Raw genomic sequence first — 15,282 nt, 5'->3', positions numbered from 1 at the left:
AATTACACTGCCAGCCTTTCAAATCAAATGACATCACAATTAAATAATAATTTAAAGTGTCATGCAGTCTATTTTAAGCAGATGCATGTTAATGTTAAAGCATTACTAACCATTATTTAAAAAAAATACTAAAAATATTCTGTAAAAATTCTCTGTACTATAAAATCAAGAGAAGGCAACAAGCATAAAAAAATCTTGCATAACTAAACTACTGTTATATGCAATATTATTTTTGTTTTAGTATAGGCTTAAGACTATTGATTATATTGATACCAGGAGGTACAGCATCTGTATACTCAGCCAGTTCAGTTTTATTAACTATGTCCCCACCTCTATGATCAAGGCTATTTGTAAAACCCTAAATTTAAAAATATGATCATCTGATTGTTGTATATGTCTAGATAAAGCATTTGTATCCATCTTCCTATGTATTTCAGACAAATGTAAAGATATTCTATCCTTTAGCATTTGATTAGTTTTTCCTATACAGAGGCAAGGGTATTTAACACAGTTAGCTAAATAAACTAGATAAAGCTAAATAAACTTTTAGTTATGTACTCACCATAACTTCAGATGTTTGGGATCCATCTCGCCTACATTCTGACTGATGGGTTCGGAGCCGATCCCTCGGCTCTGACTCGGCACACTTATGCCAAAGAGCGAAGTCTCTTATTGGCTGAGCTTACTATATCCCAGGATGCACCACTACCAGTCCCCCAGATCTAGTTTGTCCGCATACATGCACGCACACACACGCTGCTTATATAACATCGTCAGATGAAACAAGATAAAAACAGTAGAACTCAAAACCGTTCAATCTCTTCTGATCTCCAAGGCAGGGGGAAGGAGGGTGGGTATTAGGAATGTAGGCGAGATGGATCCCAAACATCTGAAGTTATGGTGAGTACATAACTAAAAGATGTTATGTGATCCTATCTCGCCTACATTCTGACTGATGGGACAGCGTCCCTAGCACCTGAATCCTGGGTGGCTCACTGGAAAACACTCCTGAGTACCGTGGAACCAAATGATGCTCGCCCTTTAGATGCCACATCCAATTTATAGTTGGAAATGAAAGTGTGCGGGTTGGACCAAGTAGCCGCAGCACAAATCTCAGAAATAGCGAGCTTGGAATGAAAAGCAATAGAAGTAGCCATAGCTCTGGTAGAGTGAGCTTTGATAGATGTTGTAAGTTGCTTATTTGAAGAGGAATAAGCCTGAGTTATGCAATCTCTAATCCATTTGGAGATAGTAGCTTTAGTGATGGTTTTACCCAATTTATTATCTGAAAAGGACACAAACAATTGGTCTGTTTTTCGAATTTGTTGAGTCCTGTCTAGATAGAAGCGCAATTGCCTGTGAACATCCAATTTATGCAAGGTGTATTCCGCTTCATTTGAGAATTTTGGAAAGAAAACTGGTAGCTTTAGAGATTGTTGGAGACAGAGTTTAGAACAAACCTTTGGAACAAAAGATGGATTAGGCCTAAGTGATACTCTATCCTTGTGAAAAATCAAGTACGGTGGTTTGATAGATAGGGCTTGAAGTTCTGAAACTCTTCTTGCAGAGGTAATTGCAATTAAGAAGGCAGTTTTCCAAGACAGATATTTTAACTCACATGTAGCAGCCGGTTCGAAAGGGGAAGATGTTAAGGCACGAAGTACTAAATCAAGATCCCACGGAGGCGCAGGATGAAAAACTGGGGGTCTTAACAGCACTGCACCTTTAATGAAAGTTTTACATAATCTGCTGCTCATCAACGGAGGATCTATGGATTCGTGAAATTTGGAGATAGCTGCTAGTTGGACTTTAATAGTAGAGACTGAAGATCCTTGAGTAAACAAGGATGTTAAAAATTTCAAGACCTCTGGTATCGGGCAGTAATAGGGTCTAAGCCCTGAGTTGAGCCCAGATAGCAAACCTCTTCCACTTACTGAGGTACAATTTCTTAGTGGTGGGTTTGTGGGCCGAAGATAAAATGTGAATAACTTCCGGGTCTAAGGTGTGATTTCTGACTAAAGTCGGAAGTGGAGGAGCCAAGCTGCTAATTTCAAAGTGTGAAGGGACTGGTGTTGTCGTCCCGACTGATGAATCAGCAGGTCCGGAGTTAGATCCAAAAACCAAGGACCGTCCAGAGCATGTTTCTTTAGGTAGGGGAACCATACCTGACGGGGCCAGTGCGGAGCAATTAGTATCATAGTGGACCCCAATTGGGAAGCTTTCTGGATGACTTTGGGGAGGAGTGGAACCAGAGGAAAGGCATAAAGTAGTCCTGTTGGCCAAGGTTGGGTTAGAGCATCTGTAGCTGCCTCCCCCTGATGCGGAGTCAAGGAAAAGAACCTTTTGCACTTTGTGTTTTGTGGTGTTGCAAACAGGTCGCAGCACGGGGTCCCCCATCTTCTGAAAACCTGAGCTGCTACTGTTTCGTTCAGGGACCACTCGTGAGGAGAGAGAATCATCCTGCTTAATCTGTCTGCCAATATATTGGATTTCCCTGGAATGTGGGTCATTACCAGGAAACGGTTGGTAGCTACAGCCCATTCCCACACCCTCATGGCCTCTCTGCAAAGGGGGTAAGATCTGGTCCCTCCTTGTTTGTTTAGATACCAGACCACCGACATGTTGTCTGTGTGGATAGCGATAATGCCTTGAGGGAGAAACTTGTGAAGAGCCTGTAGGGACAGAAGTATAGCCCTCATTTCCAATACATTGATATGGAGAAAGGTTTAGTCTGGAAGCCAAGAACCCTGAACTAACCTGCCCAGACAATGCCCCCCCACCCTGTCTGGGAGGCATCCGTTGTCAGGGTGGCCACCGGAGGGGGGATAACAAAAGGTCTTCCCTGATTCAGATTGGATGGCTGAAGCCACCAGCGGAGGTCCCGTTTGCACGTTTCTGTAATCAGTATGAGATGATTGAGGGGGAGATTCTGAAAAGACCATTGTGTCGATAACAGCCACTGAAGAATCCTCATGTGCAATCTTGCCAGTGGAACTAGGAGAACCGTGGCAGACATCGAACCTAAAAGTTGCAGGACCATCCTGGCTGGGGCTTTGGATCTTGGAAGCAGGGCTTGGACTTGACCTTGTAAAGTTTGAATCCTTTCGGTAGGAAGGAAGATGCGCATCAATTTTGAGTCTATCTCTGCTCCTATGAATCTTATGCGCTGAGAGGGCAGCAAGACAGACTTTGACCAATTGAATGTAATTCCCAGGGAAGCACCCAGGGAGATGGTGGCTTTTAGGTTGTCTATTAGTAGATGCCTGGTGGTGGCAGTCAGGAGCCAGTTGTCCAGATAGGGAAACACTTGGAATCCAAGACTCCTCAGGTGAGCAGTCACTACTGCCAAACACTTGGTGAACACCCTGGGGGCTGTGGTGAGACCAAAGGGCAGTGCACAAAATTGGAAATGACTGTCTCCCAGGCTGAAGCGCAGATACCTCCTGGACGCCTGATGTATCGGTATGTGATAATAGGCGTCCTTGAGATCTATGGAGCACATCCAAACATCTTTCTCCAACAATGGGAGAATGGATTGTAAAGTGACCATTCGGAATTTGGACTTCATGACGGACTGGTTTAGTTTGCTGAGATCCAATATTGGTCTCAGGTCCCCTGTTTTTTGGCACTAAAAGAACCTTGAGTAATTTCGGATCCGATCTGGTCTGTGGGGACGGTTGGATGACTCCTTTTCTAGCAGCTTTGAAGCTGCGGCTGCAATTTCCCTTTGACTGGGTGGTGGGTCCGGGATTTTTGGACGGTGGGGGTGAGTGTGTGAAGGGAATGGTGTAACCTCCGGCAATAATCGAAGCACCCACCTGTCCTGAGTGATAGATTCCCAGGCTTTTGGTGCTTGGCAAAGCGGCACCCGACTGGCTCCGGAGCAGCACAGCCGGGCAATCCCTCATGAAGTGTGGGAGGCTGAAGAGCCACGAAAGGACTCGCGGTCTCCAGAATTGCAGGGCCCTTTGCCGCCTCTGGGACGGCGTCTCCCAGAAAAATTTCCCCGTCCTCTGCCTCTGGAAGGGGAATCTTCCTGCTGTTGAGGAAAAAACTTCTGTGATTTGCGGAACCACATCTTCCCTCCTCTTTTAGCCTTGGGATAAGGCCGAAAGGGAGTGGAATAACGTGCACCTACGGCAGATAAAGTTTTTCCCTCTTGCTCACAGCGGGTAAGAGTGTCTTTTACCTTAGGTCCAAACAAAGAGGACCCATCAAAGGGAGCGTCGGCGAAGGAAGACTTGAAGGCCTCCGCAAAATGACACAAACGGAGCCAGGCTTGTCTTCGTAGAGCCACGCCTGTGCCTGCCGCTCTGCCCGCCCCTTCGGCCGCATATGAAATGAGCCTCATGGACGAGTTAGAAATCGAGGTAAGGATAGCCAACTGAGAGCTAACCGACTGGGCTAGCTGCTCAGGTAGGTTACCTGAGAGGGAATCTGACAGCTCCTTGACCAGATCCCTCTGTAGTCTGGTAAAATGTGCCAAATAATTCAGGGACCTTGGAGTAAAGGCCGCTGAAGTCAGGGTGCGCTTCTCGTACCGGTCCATGCTCCTAGACTCTTTATTAGGAGGATGGACGGACGTTGAAGCCTCTGCCACGTCCTGTTGTGTAGCAGATGCCACCACCATGGCATCTACAGCCACGCCTTTCGTCAAGAACTCCTTCTCGGGTGGGGCAGACAACAATTTGTTGGGGCGAGAAGGCATTGGTTCCACAGTATCTGGATGTTCCCACGCCCTCCGACAAACCAAATCCAGGAGCTCAAAGGGCGGAGACACCCAGGAGGCGGAGGGCTGAGCCCCAAAGGCCTTGAGAAGCACTGACTCATCAGCAGAGGGGGGTTTGGATATCCAGCCGCCTCATTGCTTAAGGATCTCTAAAATGTCTGCGAATGAGACATCATCCGAGGACGACTTTGGGGACCCCTCCGCATCATCAAGATCAGTGTCCGATGTAAGAGACTCGGGGGAGTCCACGTGCTTCCTCTTGCACGATCTCTTCCTTGGCGGCTCCTCCGAAGACAACTCGAAGAACCCTCAGGAGGAGGGAACCCCAGTGGGGTAACCTCAGGCCCCGGGCTCCGCTGCCTAGGGACAGGGGAACTGCCAAAGACCCAGTCTCCATGCCCAGGGAAGGTGCCGGTAAAGCCGTAGAGATGGCCGAAGAAGACTTGGCCAAGGCACTCCTCATAGCTCTGAAAGCCGGACCCCCAGAATCCTGGGAGTGTCCGGTCCCTGGAGCCATGATAGCAGACGGAATTCCCGCAGCCGAAGCACCGAGAGGGAGGCTCGGAACCGACAGCATTGGTCCCGAAACGTCACCCCCGGGTCTGGCCGAAGAAGTCCGCGTGCCAAACTCGGACCCGAAGGCCGGGGTTGGAGTAAGGGTCGGAGCCGACCCTAGGATCTCCACCGGCTCCAACAGCACCTGCTCCGACGGAGCCGAAGCGATCGGAGGAGGAATGGCAATGGAATGGGCTATCGGCTCCGAAACCAATTGGGTTGGAGCAGAAACAAATTTTTGAAAGACTGGGGACTGGAACAGTCTTTGGAGCACCCTGTCTATGTCCGAATCTGACATCCTCGATGACTTAGAGGAGACCGAACGGGTTCGAGTTGGCCTCTCCAACGGCCCCAAGGGGCTAGGGGACCGGCTCCGAGGCGACTCGATAACTATCGGCGCCGAAGGAATGCACAAACCAGTTTCCATCGGTGCCGAGGAGGAAGTGTCTGAGCGGACAACCTTCATCGGCTCCGAGATCAGTGGAGCCGATGAAGGTGACCCGCCTCTCGATGCCCCAGCCATCGGCTCCGAAGCCAGAGGAGTCAAGACTGGAGGCATCGAGGCAGACCGTTCCGCCCTCGGCTCCGAAGTCCTTGGAGCCGAAGGAGAAGCCTGCCTATGTCTTTTGGCGGTCGGGTCCGACGGACTGGTCGGAGCAGGCGCCCTTTTCTTAGCAGGAGAAGGAGAGGATGCTAAAGCTTCTTCAAAAGAGGGTTTTATAAGGCCTTTCAATATAAGTTTATTTTTCCTCTCTTGGAGGACCCTCGAGGAAAAAGCGTGACACACGCTGCAGGACTCCTGCAAATGTTTGGCGCCCAAACAATATACACAGAGAGAGTGGTCATCCGTGATAGACATTTTAAAACTACATTTAGTGCACTTCTTAAAGCCCGAAGGCCTAGGAGCCTGAGACATTATAATTAGAACTCAGTAACTCTCTCACAGACAAAACTCTTTGAAATAGACTGACACTACAAAGATTAACTTGCCGTTAAGAATGACAGCCCGCAATTAAAATAAGGCCAACTGAAGACATACAACAGTGAATATATAAGGGAATCCAAGAACCCCTAAAGGTTCAAAGGGATTGACTGACAGGGAAGGCCCTACAGATCAAGGGAGCCTGTAGCCAGAACAAACACCAATCACACACAAATTTTCCACAAAAAATTTTCAAAACACACACAAAAGCACAGAGTAGCTGTTAAAACAGCTTTTTGTTAAAGAAATAGCAAATTTCTGACAGAAAAAGTTAGTGAAAAGACACTACTTAGCTCAGCCAGCTCGAGACCACGTCTTTGCTAGTTAGCGGCAAACGAGATCTGGGGGACTGGTAGTGGTGCATCCTGGGATATAGTAAGCTCAGCCAATAAGAGACTTCGCTCTTTGGCATAAGCGTGCCGAGTCGGAGCCGAGGGATCGGCTCCGAACCCATCAGTCAGAATGTAGGCGAGATAGGATCACATAACATCTAAATTTGCTTTGTGGCGTATCTAGAGCTCGTTACGGGATAAAATCCTTATCTGTGTGAAACTTTGTTGCCTACCATGTTCTATAAATGTTTGTAACTGTACTGAAGACTGTAAACTATGTTAATTTGTAAATGTTACTAATGTAATGTAATTTACTAACTTGGAGCTTTTCTCCCCGGGCCTCCGCTGAAAATGGACATATATCCAGTCGGACCATCCCAGTAAACAAATGTAAAATAAATAAACTAAATATTCTGTGTTGCGTGTAGCAAAAGTATTAAAGTGAAAATTCTTTTCAGATATAGGATGAATGGAACACTTACCTAAGTTTATAAATCTACAGAAACTACAGTTAAAGCATGGGGCAATGGATTTGTGTGCATCCATACTCATTTGTTTCCTTTTTAAATCTTTATAAAGTAGTAATTTTTAAGATTTTATTCCTTCTTATATATAAAGAATGGTCTATTGCTCACAACTTTAATTCACTGAGTTGAGTATCGCCCAGTTCCGTTCCACTATAGATTTAATACTGGCTGTACATCTATTGTACATAGTTATGTAGTCTAAAGACCATTTTCTAATTGTACTATTAGCATTTCCACTACGACTATATTCATTACCATATAAATAAGGCTTACCAGATGTAAAATATTCAGAACTTACTACTTTCATAGCATCTTTTATCATTTTCAGATTGTAGCGTGTATATCTAAAATCTGCTGCCATGTTCCCCATCTCTTTAATAGAATTCTCATCTAGAGTATTAAGTCTACTTGCTCTTAGGAACTGAATTTTTTTTTAACTACACAATTATGGATATACCTAGGGTTCATACTATCTGCATGTATATATCTTGTAGTCTGCATGTTTTTCCTATAAATAATGGTGTGTAACTGATCATCAATGCAAATAAAACTAACACCTAAAAAGTCTATTTTTTCATAGGAAAATCTAAGTTCAAACTGTAGAAACTCAGTTGTATGGCTTGGATATTCAACAAAATTTCTGTAATTATTCAACTTCCCCTGTCCATAAAAAAGAAGACATCCACAAAATGTTTATAAAATACAATGCTATTATTCCAAAACTCAACCCCAGATGTATCTTCACTATAGACATATAGATCCTCCCATCGTGCTAAGACTAAATTTGCATAGCTGTTAACTACAGATGTCTCCATAGCTACCCCTAGTCGTTGGTGATAGTATTCATTATTAAACAAGCAAACACAAAAAGCATTATTCTCTAATACAATCTGCAGCATTCTGCAGATGAGCCCTATTTTATTAGATGGGAAGCCACTATGTTTACATAAGACTTCTTTATTAAACTCGACACCTATCCCATTAGAGATAACTGTAAACCAAGACTTAACATCTAAAGTCACCATAACAACATTACTAAGTGTGGCATATTCAAGAACACGATGCAGATCATTCAGCTTATGATTAGTATCCTTAATGTAGCTTTTACTATAAATCAAAGGGTGTAATACATTCTCTAGATATGTGGATATAGCAGTAGTGGCCCATTGGGAGCCTGATACGGTCAGGCTCATAGGGGGTTTACTAATATTTTTTATAGATTTTTGGTAGTCCATAAAAAAAGAACAAATGGGATGAGCTACATATAACTATATACTTCTGGTGTAATAGACATTTCCATTAACAATTCATACAAAAGGCTTTTAATTCTATAAATATTAACTTCAATTCTACCATGTTTTTAAAATACATTTGACAATAAATCATACAACAGAGCATTATACTGTTCAATATCCATAACAACTTTACCTCTTTATCTGGCTGTTTTACAATGTCATCTCAAACATAGATTTAAAAAGGAACTTCTCTCATTTTCATTAAGATAATACTTATATTATTACTATTAATAAAATAGCTTATATATATCATTTTCACACAATTTTTAAAAGGCTAACACTAGGAGAACTATGTGGAATCAAAGTGCTAGAATGCTTTAACATGTTCTCATTTGCAATTAAATTATTCTTGTACATAAGTTTCAAATCTAATTTCCGAACAAACAGCCTTAACCAGTTAAAGCATCATTTAAGTTGCCTTTAGGAGAAGGAATAAATGATAAACCTCTATCAAAAATACTCAGTTCTGTATCATTAAATACTGCACTAGATAAATTAACCACAATATGTCCAATACTTAAGTCTTTTTTTTCTGCTGCGAGTAGTTGGCCCTACCTTGGTGAAGGCAACAGATCCCATCTGATGTTGTGCCATTCTTCCTCGGTTATGTTCGCACTTCAACTCCTTCTTCGGCTTTGCTCTCATGGAAGCTGTTGAACTTGCAGTGGGAACTTTAACAAATTTCCCTGTCTTTCCACAGTAAGAGTAAAACAGTTGAGAGCATAACGGTAACTTTAAGTAGAAATTCATCACAAAATTATGTTGGTGAAGCAGTAACAGCTCTTGAGTATTTTACCCATACTATGGAAAGAACCAATAGTAATGACTCTCGAGCGACCCATTTGGAAGAACTAAATTCAGGTGAGAAAGCAGCAGTGAATGTTAATATAGCAATCAGACCATCTAATGAAAAAAAAAAAACTAGAATAGTGACTTATTAGAGACAAGGAAGTTTCAGTTAAAGTTCCTACTACAAGTTCAACAGCTTCCATGAGAGCAAAGCCGAAGGAGTCAGAAATGCGAACAGAGCAGAGGGAGAAAGGCACATCATCAGATGGGATCTGTTGCCTTCACCAAGGTTGGACCAACAACTCGCAACAGAAAAAAAACCTTAAATATTGGACATACTGTGGTAAATTTATCTAGTGCAGTATTTAGTGATACAAAACTGAGTATTTTTGATAAAGGTTCATCATTTATTCCTTCTGCTAAAGGCAACTTAAATTCTAAATAAAGAAAACAGCAGTGTCTTCTTAGGTAACCACAATTTAATAAAACAAGATCACCTCCAGTTAGTGCTTTCGTCTCAACTCTAGAGACTTCTTCAGACTGAAGTTAACTTCCAGAAAATTCCATTTTTAAGGCTTCCATTATCACATGGTTTATTTCATCATGATTACTAATACATTCATTTTAAAATGTCACGTTCTCTTACAACATCCAAAAAGTTAAGAAAACTTTGTGAAAAAGTTAAGAAAAAAATATTTTATACATTTAAAAATACTTTATACATTTAAGAAACTAACTTTCACCAACATACTACAAATCTACACTATACTTTTAACTATATATTTTTAAAAAAGTGTTACTAATGTTTGAGCCTCTTTCTTTTCAAATAACAAATTCATCTCAATCATTTAAACCTGGTGGGAAGCAGGCATTGAGTTTAACCTGCCATAAGTATTCTAGCCAACCCAGCTCTTCTTCAATATTCATAACAGTAGTGTCACTAGGGAGGGTCTCTACAACCAAAAATTTGTATTATCTTTTACAATTTTTTAGCTTATAATGTTTACTCAAGGCATTCTTCTCATCCCCTCTCTGTATGGCATATTTGTGCTTATAAATCCTTTTATATAGCTCTGTAGTAGTTCCGCCAATATAAAATGATTTACATTCCAGGCAGGTTATTAAATATACATTTTTCGATTTTCAACTAAAAACACCTGGAACTCTGACCACATTCTTACCCACCTTTATTTCTGAGGAATCTGTGTATAGAAAATTGCACATATTACAATTAAAGCATCTTATCATCACTCTCTTCTTTACTACTTCCCTTGGTTTATTTAGTTTGGCTTGAAAGCAATTCTTATAACTTTTTGCCCTCTTCTACACAAACTTTGGTTGTTCACCTATTTTTTTTTTAATTATTTCACTTTGTTTTAAGCACTCCCCAGTTATGATTTATCACCCTTTTTATTGCTCTTGAATCTACACTATTTTGTATGGTCATTGCTGTTCTATACCTATACTGTTTCATACAAGATTCATTTGTTGTTTTACTTTTTTCTCTCATTTCTATTTGTTCATATAATATTTTCATTGCTTCTTCTTCTGGATACCTCCTCAAACTTCCATCTCAGAGCAAATTACCTCATTTAGAAAATCTTCATCTTTATATGTTAGACTACTTATTCTTCTTAACTGTCCCTTTATTATATTCATATTAGTTTTTTTGGGTGCAAGCTTGAATAGTGTAAATAACTATTATTCTGAACTTCTTTCTTGTAGATTTTAGATACCAAACTTTCTTTCTCTTTATATACTGTAATATCTACATAATTAATTTCTTTATTATAATTGTGTGTAAAGTCTAAATATGTATACACATTCATATACTTAATGAACTCTTCTAGTTTGTCCAACATTCCTCTCCACACCATAAAAACATCAATAAATCGAACAATCTTAACGATGTACTGTTTAAAATCGCTTTCTAATACATTTGCTGCTTCCCAACCATTCATAAACATATTATCGTAGCTGGCTGCTAGGGCTGCACCCATCACAACCCCATTCTCGTTTGTACACAAATTTCTTCATAAAAAGACAAATAGTTGTAATTCAGTATTATATCTATATATCTATCATTTCCATTATCAAAGCTACTGCATCTACTGAATACTTCTTTGATTTCAATAATTCAGTTCTCACAATTTCCATCCCTTCTTCGTTCGGGATGACTGTGTAGAGATTTTATATCTAATGTTACTAGAAAGTCCTCTTCTACTTGTATTTCTTTTAATTTATTTATTTAGGAAGTCAAAACTATCTCTTATATACGTTTCACTAGCAGAGACTACTTTTTGTAAATGTTTATCTACATACATTGACAAGCCCTCAGTTTTACTGCCTGCACTGGCTACTATGGGTCATAGAGGGGGGTTGTTTAGGTTTTTGTGAGTTTTAGGTATTCCTGAAATTCTACTTAATTTGGGGTTAGTTGTCAAACTCTTCCTAACTCTTTCATCTATCCTTCCAGTTAGGAACCATTCTTCAATACATGCATCTATTATTGCATACCCCTTTTTTACTTCTCTTGTGTCAATTTTCTTATAATATTTAACATCTGTCAATAACTCCTTCACTTTTCTTTCATAGTTTGCACTGTCCAGTGCTACCAAGGACCCACCTTTGTCTACCTTTAACAGCAGTAAATCAGTTTTGTCTAACAAATTGTTAAAGCATTCTTTTTCTTTCCTAGACATGTTAAAATAATTATATTCAGCCTTCTTTTCTAGTACTTCAATTATATGTGCTTCACATATGCTCAAAAACATTTCCATCTCCTTAAATAAAGGAGGGTTGTAACAGCTTGGTTTGTAAAATAACAATTCACTTCTTTCATAATTTTTCAACATCACATCAAAATTCAGCAGTCTGACAGTCTCTCAGACCATTTATTGCCTCTACTTTATTTGCTCGTTGAGCTGGTGCAAAGTTCCATCCTTTACTAAGAGTTAAGCATTCTTGACCTGAAAGAACATAAGATGATAAATTTATAATTTAAAAATTTACTGTACCTGTTTTTTCTGTCTGATGGAACTTTTTACCAGCTTAACGAGCAAATAGAGACAATAAATGGTCTGAGAGACTGTCAGACTGCTGAATTTTGATGTAATGTTGAAAAATTATGAAAGAAGTGAATTATTTTACAAATCAAGCTGTTACAACCCTCCTTTATGTAAGGAGTTAGAAGTGTTTTGAGCATATGTGAAGCACAGATAACTGAAGTACTAGAAAAGAAGGCTGAATATAATTATTTTAGAGTTTGACACACTGCGCAGGAGGGGGTACCATCAAAATCATCCTTGGTTTTTCTTGTTTGATCTTTAGTAGTACTTTGGAGAGCAGAGACAGAGGAGGTAAGGCATAAAATGATAGGTTTTTCCAGCTGAAGGACAGAGCATCCACTTTCCAAGCTTGTCTGTGGGGAGTCCTTGCACAAACTTTTTCCAATTGATAGTTCTGGGGGGGGGGCAAACAGGTCTATATCTGGGCTCCCCCATTTGCTTGTCAACATGTTGAAAATCCTTGGTTCCAGTTTTAACTTGTGCGGGTCCATGAGGGTTCTGCTTAGTCCATCTGCCAGTGTATTTAGTTTTCCTGGCAGGAATTGAGCTTGTAGATGTACTTGGTAGCTCAAGGCTGTGTTCCACAATGCCATGGCTTGTCTGCAGAGGGGGTAAGAATGTATACCCCCTTGCTGTTCATGTACCACAACAGTGGTGTTATCTGTCTTTACCATTAATTGTTCTGGAAGAATGTGATCCTTGAAGGCTATCAGAGCATTCTGTACAGCTAATATTTTTTTATGATTGATGTGAAGGTGCATTTGAATTAAATTCCATTTGCCCTGAATACACTTCCCTGCCAGGTGCACCCCCCGCCATGCATAGTGTGATGCATCTGTTGTTAGGGTTTGGGCGGCAGGGGGTAGTGTGAATGTTAGTCCCTTGTTTTGGTGGCAGGCCTCTGCCCACCAAAGGAACTCTAGGCGTAGACAAGGAAAGATAGGAATTATTGCTTCTAGATCCTGAGAATGTTGACACCATAGGCTTTTTAGATACCATTGTAGTTTCCTCATATGCAGTCTTGCATATGGAATTTGAAGAATGCAGGAGGCCATGAACTCCAAGGCTTGTAGTATTTGCCTTGCATATAGCAGGGTTTTTATGACCACTAGTTTGAAGTAAGTTGTCAAGTGAATTTGTTTCTCTGGCGTGAGGAAAGTCATCTGGGAAGTTGTATTCAAGCTTGCTCCCAGGAATATAATTTGTTGACAGGGTACTTTATGGTGTACCCCAGACAAGTTAACACCCTCTGTACAAAAGCCAGATGATTCAAAAGTATGTCCTGGTTTTCTGCCTGAATTAGACAATCGTCCAGGTACTGGTATATTTGAATATTTCTTTGCCTGCAAAATGCAATGACTGGAGCTAGGTACTTTGTGAGTACCCTGGGCACAGTAGATAAGCCAAAGGGTAGTGCAGAGAACTGACAGTGCATGCAGCCTGCTTTGAAACGTAGGTAATGTCTGCAAGATTCCCTGATTGGGGATGTGCAGGTATGTTTCCTTTAAATTTAGTGTTGCCAACCAGGCATCTTTGCTTAGCATAGGAAGCAACTGGTGAAGAGTCAGCATCTTGAATTTTGGAATCACCAAAAAGTTGTTTAGAGTAGGCAGGTCCAGGATAGGACGCCATGAATTGTCTTTTCTGGGTACCATGAAAAATCTTGAGTAGAAACCTTGTCCCTTTTTCTCTTCTGGTAGCAATTGAATAGTCCCTATGCTTAAGAGAGAGTTCTTGCTTTTGGGCCTCTGCCCACTGCTTTGGAGGTAGATCTGGCCAACCGCTTGGTGTTGGTAACGTGTGTAAGTGAAATCTGTATCCTTGGGACACTAATTAAAACCCATTTGTCCTGGGTAATGAGTCCCCAGTTCTTTGCATGAAGTGCAATCTTTCCCTTCAAAGGGGCAGTCAGTTGAGAAGTGCTTGGAAGTTTTAAAAAGAAGTCATTGAGGCAGTTTACCATGGGGAGGGGGAGTTTTATTACTCCCAAATTTGGAAGTGGAGGCCCCCCCACTGCTTAGTCCTGTGCGTCCTCTGGGACTGAAGCCTGGGTGCTCTGCTGGAGCTGGGTTTTGACTGAGGAGGTCTGGAAGAGGCAGGAAAGGACCAATTCTTAGAAGGCCAATGCCTACTAAATCTTGGAGGTTGCACTTGTAAAAAATATTTTACAGTTTGCATAGATTTAGCTTTTTCCTCCATCTTTTTAAGAATTTCTTTTGCCTTGTTGCCAAACAGGTGACCCTGATTTAAGGGAGCATCCAATAATTTCGCTTTAATATGATCTGGCAAGGATTGCTCCTTAAGCCAAGCATGCTTTCTAAGTACAGACCCAGTTACCACAGTCCTGCAAGATGCCTCTAGTGAATCAAAACCACATTGCAATGTATGTTTACCAACTTGTTCAGCAGAATGCATAAAATCCTGTAAATCCTTATTTTCAGCACAATCAGTAGTCAACATCATTTTCTGTTTAAGCAATCCAATAATATGCAGCTGATGCTTTAACATATGAAACTGGCAATTCAAGGCCCTAATGGCCAAAGTTGCAGAAGTGTATACTTACCTCATCTATCCAGCGCCCTGGAGTCTCTATCAGAGGGGGGTAGGATTTTTAGCAGTAGTAATCGCTTTAATGGCCTTGGGTCCATGTGAAATTATTTCAGGATCCGCAGTAGGATTTTTGAAAAGGAACTTGTGAGAGTCAGGAACCCTGTAGTATCTATCAGGTTTTCTGGAAGCAGGAGGTAAAGAGTAAGGGACCATGCTAGATTCCAAAAAGGCATCATCAACGATGTCCAGTACAGGAGGTATAGCTAAAGGCCTGTGCTGGGGCAGGAGCAAGAAATCCCTATGCCTCTTTTTAGAATCAGAGAAATCTTGACTTTCCCAACGAAAAAGCTCCCCTCCCTGAGAATATGCAAAGTTTCACCAAAAGAGAAATCCTCTTGGGAGGGGGGGCAGAGGGAGTAGAGTCCTCAGCATCAGAATCCTCATAGGTAGGTAAG

This window comes from Protopterus annectens, chromosome 12.part0 (genome assembly GCF_019279795.1).
Source record: "Protopterus annectens isolate FY-2018-M chromosome 12.part0, PAN1.0, whole genome shotgun sequence".
NCBI lineage: Eukaryota > Metazoa > Chordata > Ceratodontiformes > Protopteridae > Protopterus > Protopterus annectens.
Note: the sequence above shows the minus strand (reverse complement) of the source record.